General features: G+C 45.2%; 1 long non-coding RNA gene across 2 annotated transcripts in view; it reads left to right on the top strand.

The window, feature by feature from the left end:
• LOC122466258 overlaps positions 1–11,791 on the top strand; it is a 33,120-nt gene extending 21,329 nt beyond the window's left edge. For both annotated transcript variants that reach the window (XR_006291635.1, XR_006291634.1), the window contains exons 3-4: positions 4,270–4,441; positions 9,903–11,791. This is a non-coding gene — a long non-coding RNA (uncharacterized LOC122466258). The remainder of the gene's footprint in view (positions 1–4,269; positions 4,442–9,902) is intronic.
• Positions 11,792–13,964: the final 2,173 nt, after the last annotated feature.

The raw sequence follows: 13,964 nt of genomic DNA, 5'->3' as shown, positions 1-13,964 counted from the left end.
CTCTGCAAACAAAACCAGGGAGAATGAATGTCTGTCATAACATAACATGATAGGCCCATGACAGCTGTGTTTGAACAGCATTCTCCAGAAATGAGAAACAGTGCATTTTTAAAAAAGACTTATTCATGTGGTGTACCAATCACTCCTGACAGCCGCCCTTTTAGTTCATAAAGAAACTATTAGGGATGATGATAAACCATGCTAGTCCATTTACTAGCATAACAGGAATTATTAACTCTAATAAATGAAACATTATGTAGCCATTAGGTAACGGTTGTATGGCAGCATAATGTCTGCACGATGAGTTGTAAATGGATTTGGAAGGCACCTAAGTTGGTTATTTATTGACTATATGAAACAGAGTTATTTATTGACTTGGTCCAATAAGTTTGTGTTTTCAGCTGCAATTTGATTCTAAAAATTTTATGGCCTATTCAATATGTGTGGTGATGGAGGGTAACAGATTTTTTTTCTCTTTTTTTAAAAAAGAACTGCTACATTTACAGTAGCAATGATTCAAGAACAAATGAAGTTTCTCTTTCCCTCCAAATCAGTTAGTTAGTTTTTTATTTTAAAATGTGCCTCCCAACTAAAAGGTCAAACCTGATAAATTAATCATGAGAGAGACGATGCTATTGGTGACCTTGAAATAATGGCTCCAAATAACACACTCGCCTTCCGTTCCAGCAGTAGTTGAGGCATCAGGCTTATGCAGAATATGACACTGTTAAAGTTAGGACAAGCATGACATTTTTCTGGTCTCTGTTTGCCTGGTAAATTGTATTTGCTCTCTCAGGCTGCTAGAATTCTTTAGAAGGCTAAAGCAAGTAAACAAGTTGAATTTCATGGGATATAGTTTTCACATTGAAATTGATTACATTCCTCTTTACTGCATCAGGTTTAATTTTTAGCCTTATTTCATTCCCTTTCCTCTCCTCCCCCCCCGCCCCCCTCGAAGGCAAAGGCTGAGGCTACAAATCTGATTCCAAAATAGAGAGGAGGGGAAATACTAAACCAAACAACCTTCTATCACATTGTGGAGTTCAGCTTTTCCTTTTTCAAAAGCATGTGTGTATTAGTATTTGATGTGTGTCTGTGTATTTTACACACTGTCACACACACGATGCAGAGTGCCTAAGAGAATATTGGAGCTGTGGCGTCAATGCCATTTCTGCAATCTCTAAAATAGCTGTGTATTGCTCTTATTAAATACAAAAGACCGCTGTCTTCCTGCGCTATAAGAAGGTGTTTGGAAATCTCTTGAAAGGTGTGTTTCTGGAAGAGAAAAGGAAAACCAAGCACCTTCCTACTGAGCAGAGCGCTGTGTTTGGTCTTTTAATGGAGACTGACCTTGGGGATCTAGTTAGGGACAGGGTAAAAACAAACAAACAAAACGCCATGTCTAGAAGCTGTGGTGGAGGGGGACAGAGCAGGAAAGACATGACTTCTTAATGGAAGGATATTGTATTAAGACAGGGGTGGGCAAACTTTTTGGCCTGAGGGCCACATTGGGGTTGCGAAACGGTATGGAGGGCCAGGTAGGGAAGGCTGTGCCTCCCCAAACAGCCTGGCCCCTGCCCCCTGACTGCCCCCCTCAGATCCTCCGACCCATCCAACCCCCCCGCTTCTTATCCCCATGAGGGCCCCCAGCCAGGATCCCCTGCCCCTGACTGCCCTGACCCCTATTCACACCCGTGCCCCCTGACAGGCCCCGCGGGACCCCTGACCCATCCAACCCTCCCTTCTCCTTGTCCCTGACACCACCCCCATTCAATTCCCCTGCTCCCTGTCTCCTGATGGCATCCCCCTCCCCCAACCTCCGCCCCATCCAATCGCCCCTTGTCCCCTGGCTGCCCCCAGGGACCTCCTGCCCCTTATCCACCCCCCCCCCACCCCTGCCCCCTTACTATGCCACTCAGAGCGGCAGGACAGGCTTATTGGAAAGCCTGGGAGGTGGGCGGGCGGGCGCAAGCTGCGATGTCTACATGGCAGTGTGGCGCCGGAGCTAGCCTTCCCACCCGGGAGCTCAGGGGCCGGACAGGATGGTCCCACGGACCATAGTTTGCCCACCTCTGTACTAAGATGTCATGAAGTCTCCAATGAGGTTAGTAAAGGCTATCAAGGTGTGACTTCTGCTTTCCTCTCCTGCTGCATGGAAAAGCTAATTAGGGATGAGTCTCAAAAGATGCCAAAGAATTTAAACAAGCTCTCAGATGTGATATACTGGCAGAGTAAAACTAATTTCCCCCTGCTCTTCTTGTTCTCTGCTGTGCTCTGTTAAACTGCTGTTGCCTCATAGCAAGAGACAGAGCAAAGGAGCAAAAGGCTCTTCTGTGATGTGCTTCTGAGTATTATCTCTGCCACAGGATCACTGCTTTTTTCTTTTTTTCAGGCCAATTTTATGAGGCCTCTTCCATGTGACTGGTCTCTTTCCACTGCCCCTGTTCTGGGAATAAGGTCTTGGAGCACATAGCTGACCTGCTCATACCACCTACTCTTCTATGGGAGGAGAGAGAAGGTGTGCAGGAGATTTCAGCTTCTGACTGGAGGCCCCCCGCCCCCAAGCTTTTCTGAATATTTGGCCTTTTCCTTGCTGCATTTGTCAGTATTCAGTGAGAGGTGGGATGCAAGTCAGGTATTCTTGCTATAACACTTAGAACTGTTTGGGAATTCTTCGATGAAATGTTTTTCATACAAAAATAGTGCTTGATCATAACTGAAGCTTTTTGTGAGAAAGTGTTTTTGTTTTTTGACACGTCTTTCAATTTGAAATTTTTGACACAAATAGTTTGAAGATGTTGAAATAAAACAATTTCAAAACAAAAAAATTCAGTTCTATTCTTTGAAATAGATAAAAGTTTGTTTAGAGTTTTAATTATAAGGAAAAGGGGGAAAAAGTTGAAATGGAAATAAAATGCTTTGAAATGATCAAAATCACAAAAAAAATTTTGATTGACCCAAACAGATTTATTTTCCCCTGAGATCCTCAGTGCATGGGAATTTTTAGGAGATTGATTTTTTTGGGAGGGGGAGAGTGGTACAAATTTGATTTGGGAAAGTTTTTTGAAATCTCAAATTTTCATGGATTGTGTGATGGGGCAAGGCCAGATGGCTATAGAAAAGTAGTGGGAGATAGGTATATTAGCTCCAGGCTAAACAAATCCCTGGTACCAGGTTAAGTGAAATGGAAGCTGCTCCAGGTCAATTAAGACACCTGGGGCCAATTAAAAACTTTCCAGAAGGCAGGGAGAATGCTAGGTTGATTGGGACACCTGAAGCCAATCAGGGGCTGGCTGAAACTAGTTAAAAGCCTCCCCGTCAGTCAGGTGGGTGTGCATGTCAGGAGCTGTGGGAGGAAATTGTGCTGTTGAAGAGGCTGAGTAGTACACACCAGATCAGGCACAAGGAAGGAGGCCCTGAGGTAAGCGTGAAGTGGAGCTTGAGGAAGTGAGGGCTGCTGTGGGGAAGTAGCCCAGGGAATTGTACATGTCATGTTTCTAAAAGGTCAGCTACCATAGCTGATACTATTAGGGTCCCTGGGCTGGAGCCCGGAGTAGAGGGTGGGCCCAGGCTCCCCCCCACTTTGCCCCCTGATTAATCACTGAGACTGGGAGACAACAGAGACTGTGCAAGGAAGGATAACTTCTCCTTGCTGGCTTATGATGAAAATAGCTCAGTAGACTGTGATCCTTCTCTCTAGAGAAAGAAGGGTTACGTGGAGAGTCACTGTGAGCCTCTGAGGCTAGCGAAATCCACCAGGAAATGTGAGACCCACGGAGGCAAGGACAGAACTTTGTCACAGTTGGTAAAACCATTTCCTACCCAGTTTTGATAACACTAAGGGCTTGTATATACAACCTAGTGGTTCAGACTACAGCAGTGTGAATTACATTGCTCACCAAAGTGCTGGGCTCTAACTGCTCTGTGTGGACTCTGCTAGTGCCTACTGAAAGGTACCTAGTTTGCATTAATGTAGTCCTCTTGCAACCTCCACACAGGGGATTTATAACACAGTACTTTGTGTGCTACAATTCATGCTTTTGTAGTCTGAACAACTGAGTACACAAGCCTTAAGAATGAAGACCTCATACACTTTATACTCTGGAGATAGATTCCAGGTTTTACATGGAAATAGCTTTTGCTGTTCACAGAACTAGGACCAAATTCTAATCATGAAATAAAATACTGTTCTATGTGAATAAGGGGATCAGAATTTGGCCTTGGAAACAGCAGTTACAACTTAGATGTACCTTTTCCTTCCCTCCCCAGACCCAGCCTTATGTGCACTGGGCAACCTGCTGCTGCTATGGGCTGACATCTTTTCTTTGTCCATTGGATCCCAGCTTCTCTACTCCCCAGCCCAGAACAGCCATTTGGGATATTGTCCCCTGTCACAGCCCCAGGGATGTGAAGAAGGAAGGAGAGAAGACAGGACATACAGGTAACAAGCAGGAACTTGCAAAATGGGGTGAGACAGGAATACAAGGGAGTGTGGAAGAGTTCTACGTTGGAGGGGAAGAGGATGCCAGGCAGTTAAATGCTGCTTGAGTCTTTGGGAAGTGTGGAGGAGCTAACACATTAACAGCACTTGACATCTCACACAAACCACTAGCCACTCTTCTTACATGGGCAGTCCCCTGAGTTCCAAAGACTGGAGAAGTACCAAGAAATCATCTAGGTTCTCCAACTAGTGCAAGGATCTTGTTTTGGCTAAATGACCGTGTTTGGCCTCCCCAGCTCCTCTAGTCAATGGCTTGCTTTCTTTCCCTGATGCATTGTAGCACCCTTTACGGCTCCTTTTCATGTGCTTTCTCCTCCAGTTTAAACTGAGCGACTATAATGACAGCTATCTTAGTTGTAACAGGAGATTGAACCAGGGACATCCAAAGCTGAAATAATGAGTCTCTATAGCTTGAGCAAAAGGACTGTGTCCCATAGCAGGGAGCTATAGCAGAGACATATTCTCCATGGATTGATCATAGAAAGGAATGCATACTACACACTGGGTTACACAATCTGTCAGATTGCCTTGCCCATTGTTCTGTCATTTTTCTTGTAATTCATGCTGAGGCTGTGGGGAACTCTTTCCCCTCCCACCCTAGACTTATTGCTTTTTTTAAAAAATGCTACATCAATTACTTACTGTCTGCTTCGCTAAGCAACTGCCTCCCCTCTCAATGATTCTTGCATAGTCTCAGAAAAGTTGTAAGACCAACTGAAGGCTGGTCTTTTTTTAAAAAAATAAAATAAAATAAAATAAATACTGCTCTAAGTAACTTTAATGAGAATATTTTTGAAAAGATGTCATCTGTTACTCCAGTAGTTAACGTCTTTTGCTTCTTAACAAGATAGGAGCACATCAGTTGGAGAAAAAGGACATTTTCGGAACCAGATCTGTTTAGATGTATGTAACTCTTACGTACCAACAGTTAAAGAAAAAACTCAAATGATATTTCTTCATATTTCGAAGACTTCCAGAATATATTTACCATAGTTGCTAAGGCATCCTTGGGTTCCACTCTGAGTCTCTCATGCCCGTCCTTTGATTTGGATGCTGAATTCTAGACAAGGAGTGGCAAACTGATTCTTTTAATTAGTATCTTTTAGATTTTCTGGCTGATGTGGTGCTCCAGTTGCAGAAACAGTGACATTGCTCTCTAGTCCATGAGTTAAGTACCAGATGAGGAGGGAATTCTTCCTGCCAGCAAGTAGCCAGGCATTCTGAATGAGCTAATGTTAGCTGAGTCCACCCCTCTGTGTGGGAGGCCTACAAACCACAACCAAGAATTGCATAAGAACAATTGTATTCTATCAGCCTAGATACAGCAGAGAGGCTACCTTGGGGTCAAGCGCTTTCCTACTAAATTCTCAGTTGTAAATTGCTTTTCCATATATCACCAACGATGATGATCTACATTAAGAAATCTGTGTGTCCAAAGACACTGAGAGAATTTACCATAATTGTAAAACAGACTACAAAAAACAAAATCTCCTCTTGAGAGTTAGACTAACAAAGACAGATGTCTTTTTGTTCATGTGGTTGTGTTGGCAAGGAAAACTCGCCCACTAAATGCTAACATGACATTCATTTTTCCTGGTTGTCTGTTTTAATTTTTAATAGTCCTCTCCTGAGGGGCTTAGATAACTTTAACAGAAGTTCTTCTATTTTATTATTCTGATCTCGTATGTGTAAGTTTTCTGTTGGTTTTATGAAGACCAGGCAATGGTTATTTATTCACCCCACCCTTACACCAGTGTAATTCTACCAACTTCAGTCGAGTTACCCCTGATTTACATTGGTGTAGCTGATGGGAGAATCAGACCCAGCAGCTTGAAAATAGATAATGTAAAAAAATAAAAATTAAAAGCCAGGGAATTATCCAGACAATGACTGTATTTTGGACATAAATGGGATGAGATACCTCACCCCATTTATGAGATACCTGTGCTGGAGATGGCCCACCTTGATTATCATACACATTGTAAGGAGAGTGATCACTTTAGATAAGCTATTACCAGCAGGAGAGTGGGGTGGGGGGAGAGAAAACCTTTTGTAGTGGTAAACACCCATTTTTTCATGGTTTGTGTGTATAAAAAGATCTTCTGTACTTTCCACAGTATGCATCCGATGAAGTGAGCTGTAGCTCATGAAAGCTTATGCTCAAATAAATTGGTTAGTCTCTAACGTGCCACAAGTACTCCTTTCCTTTTTGCGAATACAGACTAACACGGCTGTTACTCTGAAACTCACCAGGATTAATTCTCTTACACCTGCATAGGATTTAATACAAATGGGCAGAAACTTTTTGTTTTTCTTTGCTGCACTGAGCAGGAGTCAGCTGGGCATAACCCACAGGATCAGTTACCTGTGATTGCAGGGAGAACCTAAGCTGTCAGTTCACTTTGATCCTTCCTTTTCGTTTGACATATGAGTCACTTTCCATCTACTGTTTGCCTCTGCAGCTGCCCTCAATGTGCTGTACTGTATTAGACAAACTTGCTCTCTGCAGTAAGTGTCACTTCCAGCAGTGCAGGTAGAATCTAGTAGAGAACAAGCAGGAGTTTGTTTTCTCCTCTGTGGCCCCACGGCACAATACAATAGAACTTTTAGAATCGAGTCCTGAGTGATTTGCAGTTTCCTTCCTGCAGACAGCCATTCAGAATGCTTATTCTAAATGGATGATGTTGCTTAGTTCTTTCTAATAAGAAACTAGAATCCATTGTAAACAATTCAACTTCTTGCTGAGAACTATTTGACTTCTCAACAAAGGACTCTGAGAGGGGCATGCACAAAGGGGGGCAAGCAGGGGCGCAGAACCCCACATCAGTGAGGGCACAGACCTCCTCTGGGGCTGGGGCGGGGAGAGCAAGCTCCACTGGCCCCGGGCTGAGGTGGGAGATGACAGCTCCTCCAGCCCTGGGGCCACAGGGGGAGGGAGGGAGAGTCAGCTCCACTGGGGACATGGTGGCCAGGGAGGTGGGGTGGGAGAGGAGGCACGGGGCCTCAGCGGGGCACAGAAAGTGCCCCTCCAAAAGCCCCCAATTTTTATTCCTATGCATGCTTTGTTTGGTGAGTGAGAAGATGGCAGAAGACGGGGAAAATATATCCCAAGGCATAACTCAACAAACTGCTCTGTTCTAATGTAACTGTATATCAACCTTGCTAAGCTTTCATATTCAGGGCCCAATCTTGCATTCCTTTTTGGGCAAAACTCCCCTGGACTCCAATGAGAGGTATACTTGTTCAGTATCTCTGAAAATCACTTGTGAATTTGTCTAACTTGAGGTAGCTAGCTCTGACCAGTTTTGTCTTCCACTGAAAATGCTCAAGTATTCTGAATTCCCAATGCATGTCTTCTTTTGCTACATTAAAACACATCCTTATATGTTGTTCAGAAAGTTTTCAAGCATCCGTCTATTCTGTCTCAACTCTCTACTGCTATATTACTCCCTGTTCAGGCTCATGTCTATTTCTACACCGTTTAGTGAATGGCATAGCTGGCCATTTGAAAGTTGTACAGTCTCACCCTCTGCTCATAATATGCCCCAGGGTCACGTATGCCTATCATCTCCTCCCGCATCAGAGTGCAATGGCACACAATATGATCAGTCACTAGACGGAAGAGTGTACTAAAAATTGAATTCTCTAGGTGGATTGGTGATGGGGCTAGAGCCCCTATCATCTCTAGGTTGCTGGGTTGAATTGATATTGACTGAAAGTTGTTACTATTGTGGTAAATCTATCTTTGTAAGGCTCCTGCCCCTGCCTGTTGAGGATGGCCTTCATAACTCCATTCTTAGCTGTGTTCCCATTCCAAACTCTGTCTGCATTTGAGTGGTGAGCTCAGAGCAAGTCTGCTGTTCTCCTTACAAGGAACCATTTCTGGATTGTTTACTCCGGTTTGTGTTAAAGTGACCACTGCGTCTATTACACTCGGGCCTGCTGACAGGGAGGCAAAGGGGGCAATTGCCCAGGGGTCCAGATGATTTAAAAGGGCCTGGGGGTGTGGGGCTGGCAGTACAGCAGGGCAAAGGCAGGCTTCCTGCCTGCCCTCACTCCACACCGCTCCCGGAAGCGGCCGGCACATCCCTACGGACCCTGGTGGGGGGAAGGGGTCTCTGTGCACTGCTCTCAGTCCTGCAGACTCCACAGCTCCCATTGGACAGGAACTGTGGCCAGTGGGAACTGCGGGGGCAGTGCCTGGAGGCAGCAGCGCGTGGAGACCCCCTGGGGCCCCCCGCCTAGGAGCTGCTGCCAAAGGGGTGTGCTAGTTGCTTTCGGGAGGCACCCGTGGTAAGCACTGACCCCCACCCCCATCCTGCACCCCCCCCCCCCGCCTCAGCCTAGAGCCCGCACCCAAACTCCCTCCCAGAGCCTGCACTCCACACCACCTCCTGCACCCCAACCTCCTGCCCCAGCCTGGTGAGAGTGAGTGAGGGCAGGGGAGAGCAAGCGATGGAGGGAGGCGGGGATGGAGTGAGCAGGGGGCAGGGCCTCGGAGAAAGGGCAGGACAGGGGCATGGTTTCAGGAAAGGGGCAGGGCAGGGGACGGGCAAGGGTCTTGGGTTTGCGCAATTAGTTGGCAACCCTGCCAGGCGGGCATGTGGAAGCCCCGGCTGTGCCAGAAGAGTGCGCACAGCAATGCAGCCAGCAGCTCGCTAGGCACCAGCCAGCAGTTCGCTAGGCACCAGCCAGTGCAGGCGCAGCTGCCCCCTGCCCCCCACCGGCCCAAATGTCAGGCGGACTGCATCTATGCAGGCGCGGCTTGTGCATGCCCGGGGGCCCATTGATCTGCCCGGGGGCCCATTGATCTGCCCTGGGGCCTGGAATTGCTGTCAGCGGGCCTGATTACGCTGAGCTGCCTTTTCTACTACTGTGTTGGATCAGGGACAACTCCCTGTAAGCTGAGGTTCACTGACAAGTGACTGGTGCATTATTTGATAGTTGTCTGAACCGTGTGACAGGAACTTGCTGGTTAGTTTCATTATTCTCCTTAAGACCTTCCCAAAAAGCTTCATCACAGTTGTTTGCCATCTCAGCAGACTGTGACTGACTCATGAAGACTGAGCTTCCCCCTTATCCCTAAAGATGGGTCTGTCCAGGAAAGAGTGGAGATACATTGGAGCAGCATAGGGGAAGCTTACCACGGCCGTGTCCGTATATTACCTGTTCTGTAGCTAAACTGGGCACTTGAGTTACCAGAGCTACTAACCTGGCACCTGTCCCAAAAATGAAATTCACACAGATTTTGAAGGAATCAAATTTGCTGTGGACCATGGCATATAACTCCCTTCGTTATTGCATTGTCCAATATCCACATGTGTCTTAAATGTCTCTTGGGAACTGCACTAAATTATGCTTTGCTGGCACAGAGGCATTGATGTCCTGTCCTGTTCTGCAGGAAACCACCGTTTGTGAGCAGCTTCAGGATTCACATCTCCTGCACTGGAGGGAGAGCTCAGGAGTCCCTGTTGAAATGGCACCGCTCCACTGGGAGGGCAATCTAGTGTGATTTCTCTGCTGGTGGTGAAGTTGATCTTAAAACAGGACTGCTAAACTCATTTAGTTGGAGAGTTGTAACTAAGGTCCATGAGCCAGGGTATACATTTCAGGACTACATACTCCCCTTGATTCACACCAGAACTCCCACTGACATCAGTAGGAGGTTTGCACTAATATCGCTGGAAGAACAGGGTCTGTATTTGGTAACTAAACTTTAATTTATTGTCCCTGCCAGAGATGGTATGCTTGGGGCTAATAAAAATACTTCTGAAGAGCCTTTGGGATGCACACAATTATCCCAAACATCAGGTGTTTAAAAAAAATCCAACTTCTTGTGTTAGAACCCTGCAGAACCCCCCACCGCAATGTCTGCCCAACTTCTTCAAATTAGACTCAGTATATTTTTCAGGGACAAAGTATGAACACTTCCAAATAGTTTGCTCAATGTTCTTGTTCCAAGTGGAGTGGTTTCCTGCATTGGTTATGGACAGAAAAAGTGCTGAAATGGGAAAACAATTTTTAGATTCCCCAGTCCCTTCCCCCTCAGTATCATGAGGCAGTTTACGGTGGCTTCTGTTAGACAGAGACACACACACACACACACACACACACACACACACACACTGTGCCTACTCTGGAGACTTGGTTTTGTTCGTTCTTATGCTTACTCCATAAATAATTCTGAGAGTTGAATTTGGGAACCAAAGTGAGGATATTGGCAGGCAGAGGGGAAGGTAGTTCTTGTGCTACGAAACGTGTGTGAGTGGTGAGGAGTTAGAGGGAGGGATAGCGAGGTAGTGCCTGCATCTTTGAGGGGTTAGGAGAGAGTGATGGGCGGTGGGTGGAGAAGTATATAAGTCAGGAATGACTGCTTTCCAACATACACGAGTGTTTCTCCCTCTTCAGCTACAGTACTTGCACTCTTTCCACTAAGCTGCCCCTACTGCCTCAGCTCACCCATTCCCAAACCCCAACCTGGGCCCCCACTGTTTCGCACTGGACCCTTCCTCTTGAATCCATTCCTGCTCTCATTTCATGGAAGAGGTTTGGGAGGTAGGCAAAGGTGATGGCAGACACAATGCAGAGAACAAGATTGCTCCAAATGCATAGGCAATGGAGATCTGTGCCCTAAAGCTTAGCATTGTTCCTGTTGTAAATTCACAAGGAATCCATCACAACTTGAAGCAGTCTGCTGTAGGGACACTATTACTACATATGTGATAGTCTGCTCTCTTAACTAAACACACGAGGTGGTCAAAAGGTCTAAAGATCTTGGCTATAGATTTCAATAAAATACATAGGTTAAAAAAGCAAATTTTATATGCTTTTGGACAGACAAACCAGAACATTAATTTGTAGCTTTACCATGGAAACATCAAAGCTAAGCTCTCTGGTATTCTAAGAAATACTCTTTAAATAGCATATTGTGTCATTAAGAAAAAATATTTCCCAGGGCAGAATGAAACAATGAATTAATTTGCTGCGAGTGCCCTAGACCCATCAGGGAAGCTTATGTGTTTTTCAATTGTCTGAATTACCATTCTTATCTAAACTGATCTATTGATCAGTAATGATCTAAAAACCCTCAGGGCATGACTGATGAGTGAGAAAAATCCAATAAGCTCTCTTCCATACTAGAATACAAATAAGTTAAAATGCTATTGTACCCTTCTAGAAAACCTGGGAGACACTGAATGAATTTGTAAACAGATCTTCTGGATGCCATAGGCTGACCTTGAGCTCTGTTAGTAATTTCTGAGATTTGTTTGAATAAATGTCTTTCACTTCAAAGAATACATGTTTGTGGACAATATATTATTAATCAAAATGATATTTGTAGACCTACTTATGGAGTGTGTAATACACATAGACTGGTCCCCATTTAGATCTTTACAAATGTCTTTAATCTTACTGCAGCATTCTCTATGCTATGTGACTATCATGATAACTTTAGTTTTTGCAAAAACAAGCTTGTAAAATCTTTGACTATATGCATGTACATAAATATTACATATGTAAAAAAATAATGCAGACATCTGTCACATATGACTGAGTGGCACAGTTAATGTCTATGCCTCAGTGAGCTTAAAATCTTTACATATTTGGCCCATATTATGATCTACTCAATCAGAGTGAGGGGGAAACACCAAACCAACTTCCTCTTTCCATTAGAGGACACCAAAAGAGCATTATGCTAGTAGCATCACCTACACGTAGGATTGCCTGACACTTCCCACTATAAGACCCTGCTTTCAGTTGTTTATGACTTTGCTAGACTTTAAGCATTGCAACTGAAATTTTCTACTCCGGGTTCCTGCATCACACAGACCCTTTTGGGGAAAATTTCAGCGAAAATGATTCAGCCGAACAAACTGTTCAGAAAATGAGATCAGGGGAAAATGCATTGTTTTTACCCAGGTTAAAAATATTCTTCCGATCATTTTGTTGAAGTTGTAGTTACCCACAGGCATTGCAGGGCTTGAAATTTAGGACTGGGGTTTGCTCTGGTGTCAGAGATAGCAAAAGGCATGTCCCTGTGGAAAAACCACCCAAAATTGACTGTTATAAGCCTTTTAAAAGTCTGTGCATGCTCAGTAGAGACTTGTTAGTTTTTGGCAGCTAAATTATCTGAAGCATCCATCTCATCTAGCATATTGCAGCCTTGGGCTGCAGGAGCTGAGCAGGACTTCCCCTGCAGTTGCTGCTTCCAGCTGCCAGGCACAGGAACTGAGAGCAGGGGGCACTGTCTCTCCTGTGCTCTCATTGTTTTCCCTGCCGGCATCCAGGCAGCATAGAGGTGGAGAAGGAAGCCACCTGACTGAAATATGGAGGGGCCAGGAGCCATGTTCTGGGTGTGAATCAGGATTTTGTAGTGAAGGAGGCAGTTTTCTGTAGGACCCCTCCCTCATTTGTTGCAGAAATTGTAAGGTATACACCTATCATGGTTGCCGGGAGATGGTAGGCCCAAGCCCAAAGCTAAAGGCCCTCAACGTAGGGGGAGGGGCCATTGAATCCAGACCAGAGGTAAATACTGGGGACAACAAATGAAGAAAACAGGGACAGGAGCGAAGGTCATAGGTTAAAAATCAGGGAGACAGAAGGGAACACTGAGCAGAGAACCCTCAACAGGTCCCCATTGCTCCTCAAAGGCATCTAAAGAGTTAGAGGAACTCCACTTGGAGGTGCAACTTAACCAGGAATTGGAGATAAGCCCCACAGTCTCAGAGCACCCCTGCTGTCCAGCTTCCTCCTCCTGGAGTAATGGATGGCCATCTTGGCCAGCACCAGGGAGAGGTTGACAAGGAGGCTTTCTTGCAACTTTGTAGGGCCACAGATGGGGTGTGTGTAAATCAAGGAGCTGTGGGGAGAAATACAGCCAGAACTTTGTAATAAGAGACTTTGGAAGATGCTGAAGAGGGGCTGCAACCTGAAGCACTCTATGTAGATGTGCTCCAGGATCTCCTTCTCACCTAGGAGAGGACGGGTGGCAGGGGAGGGGAGTTTGTGTACCACACCAGGCACATGCCCATAATAATGGCTCTACGGTGGTTGGTAGTAAATGAGGCAGAGGATTGCAGGAAGAGAAGGGATGATCTCATGGTTCAGGCAGTTGAATGCTGCCCTGAAATTGAATTCTTTCCTTATCTCTGCCACAGTATTCCTATATGATGCTGGGCAAGTCACTTAAACCAAACTTTTCATGTGTGTGCATACACCTCATTTTCTGGGTGCCTACTATGAGACACCTTGGATCTGATTTTTTAAGAGTACTTAGCATTTGATAACACTTTCTGTTTTGAAGCACATCTTCCAATCGCTTCAGTTGTATCAGTAAGCACTTGACACAGCTGCAGCTGCAATCAATGGGAGCTGTGCTTTGAACATATAAAGTGTTACATAACACTAAGTATTCTGAAAAATCAGGCCCTAGGTACCAATTTGAGAGACCTACAATTAATGT

Source organism: Chelonia mydas, chromosome 6 (genome assembly GCF_015237465.2).
Source record: "Chelonia mydas isolate rCheMyd1 chromosome 6, rCheMyd1.pri.v2, whole genome shotgun sequence".
Classification (NCBI taxonomy): domain Eukaryota; kingdom Metazoa; phylum Chordata; order Testudines; family Cheloniidae; genus Chelonia; species Chelonia mydas.
Note: the sequence above shows the minus strand (reverse complement) of the source record. Positions and strands in the feature narration are given on the sequence as shown.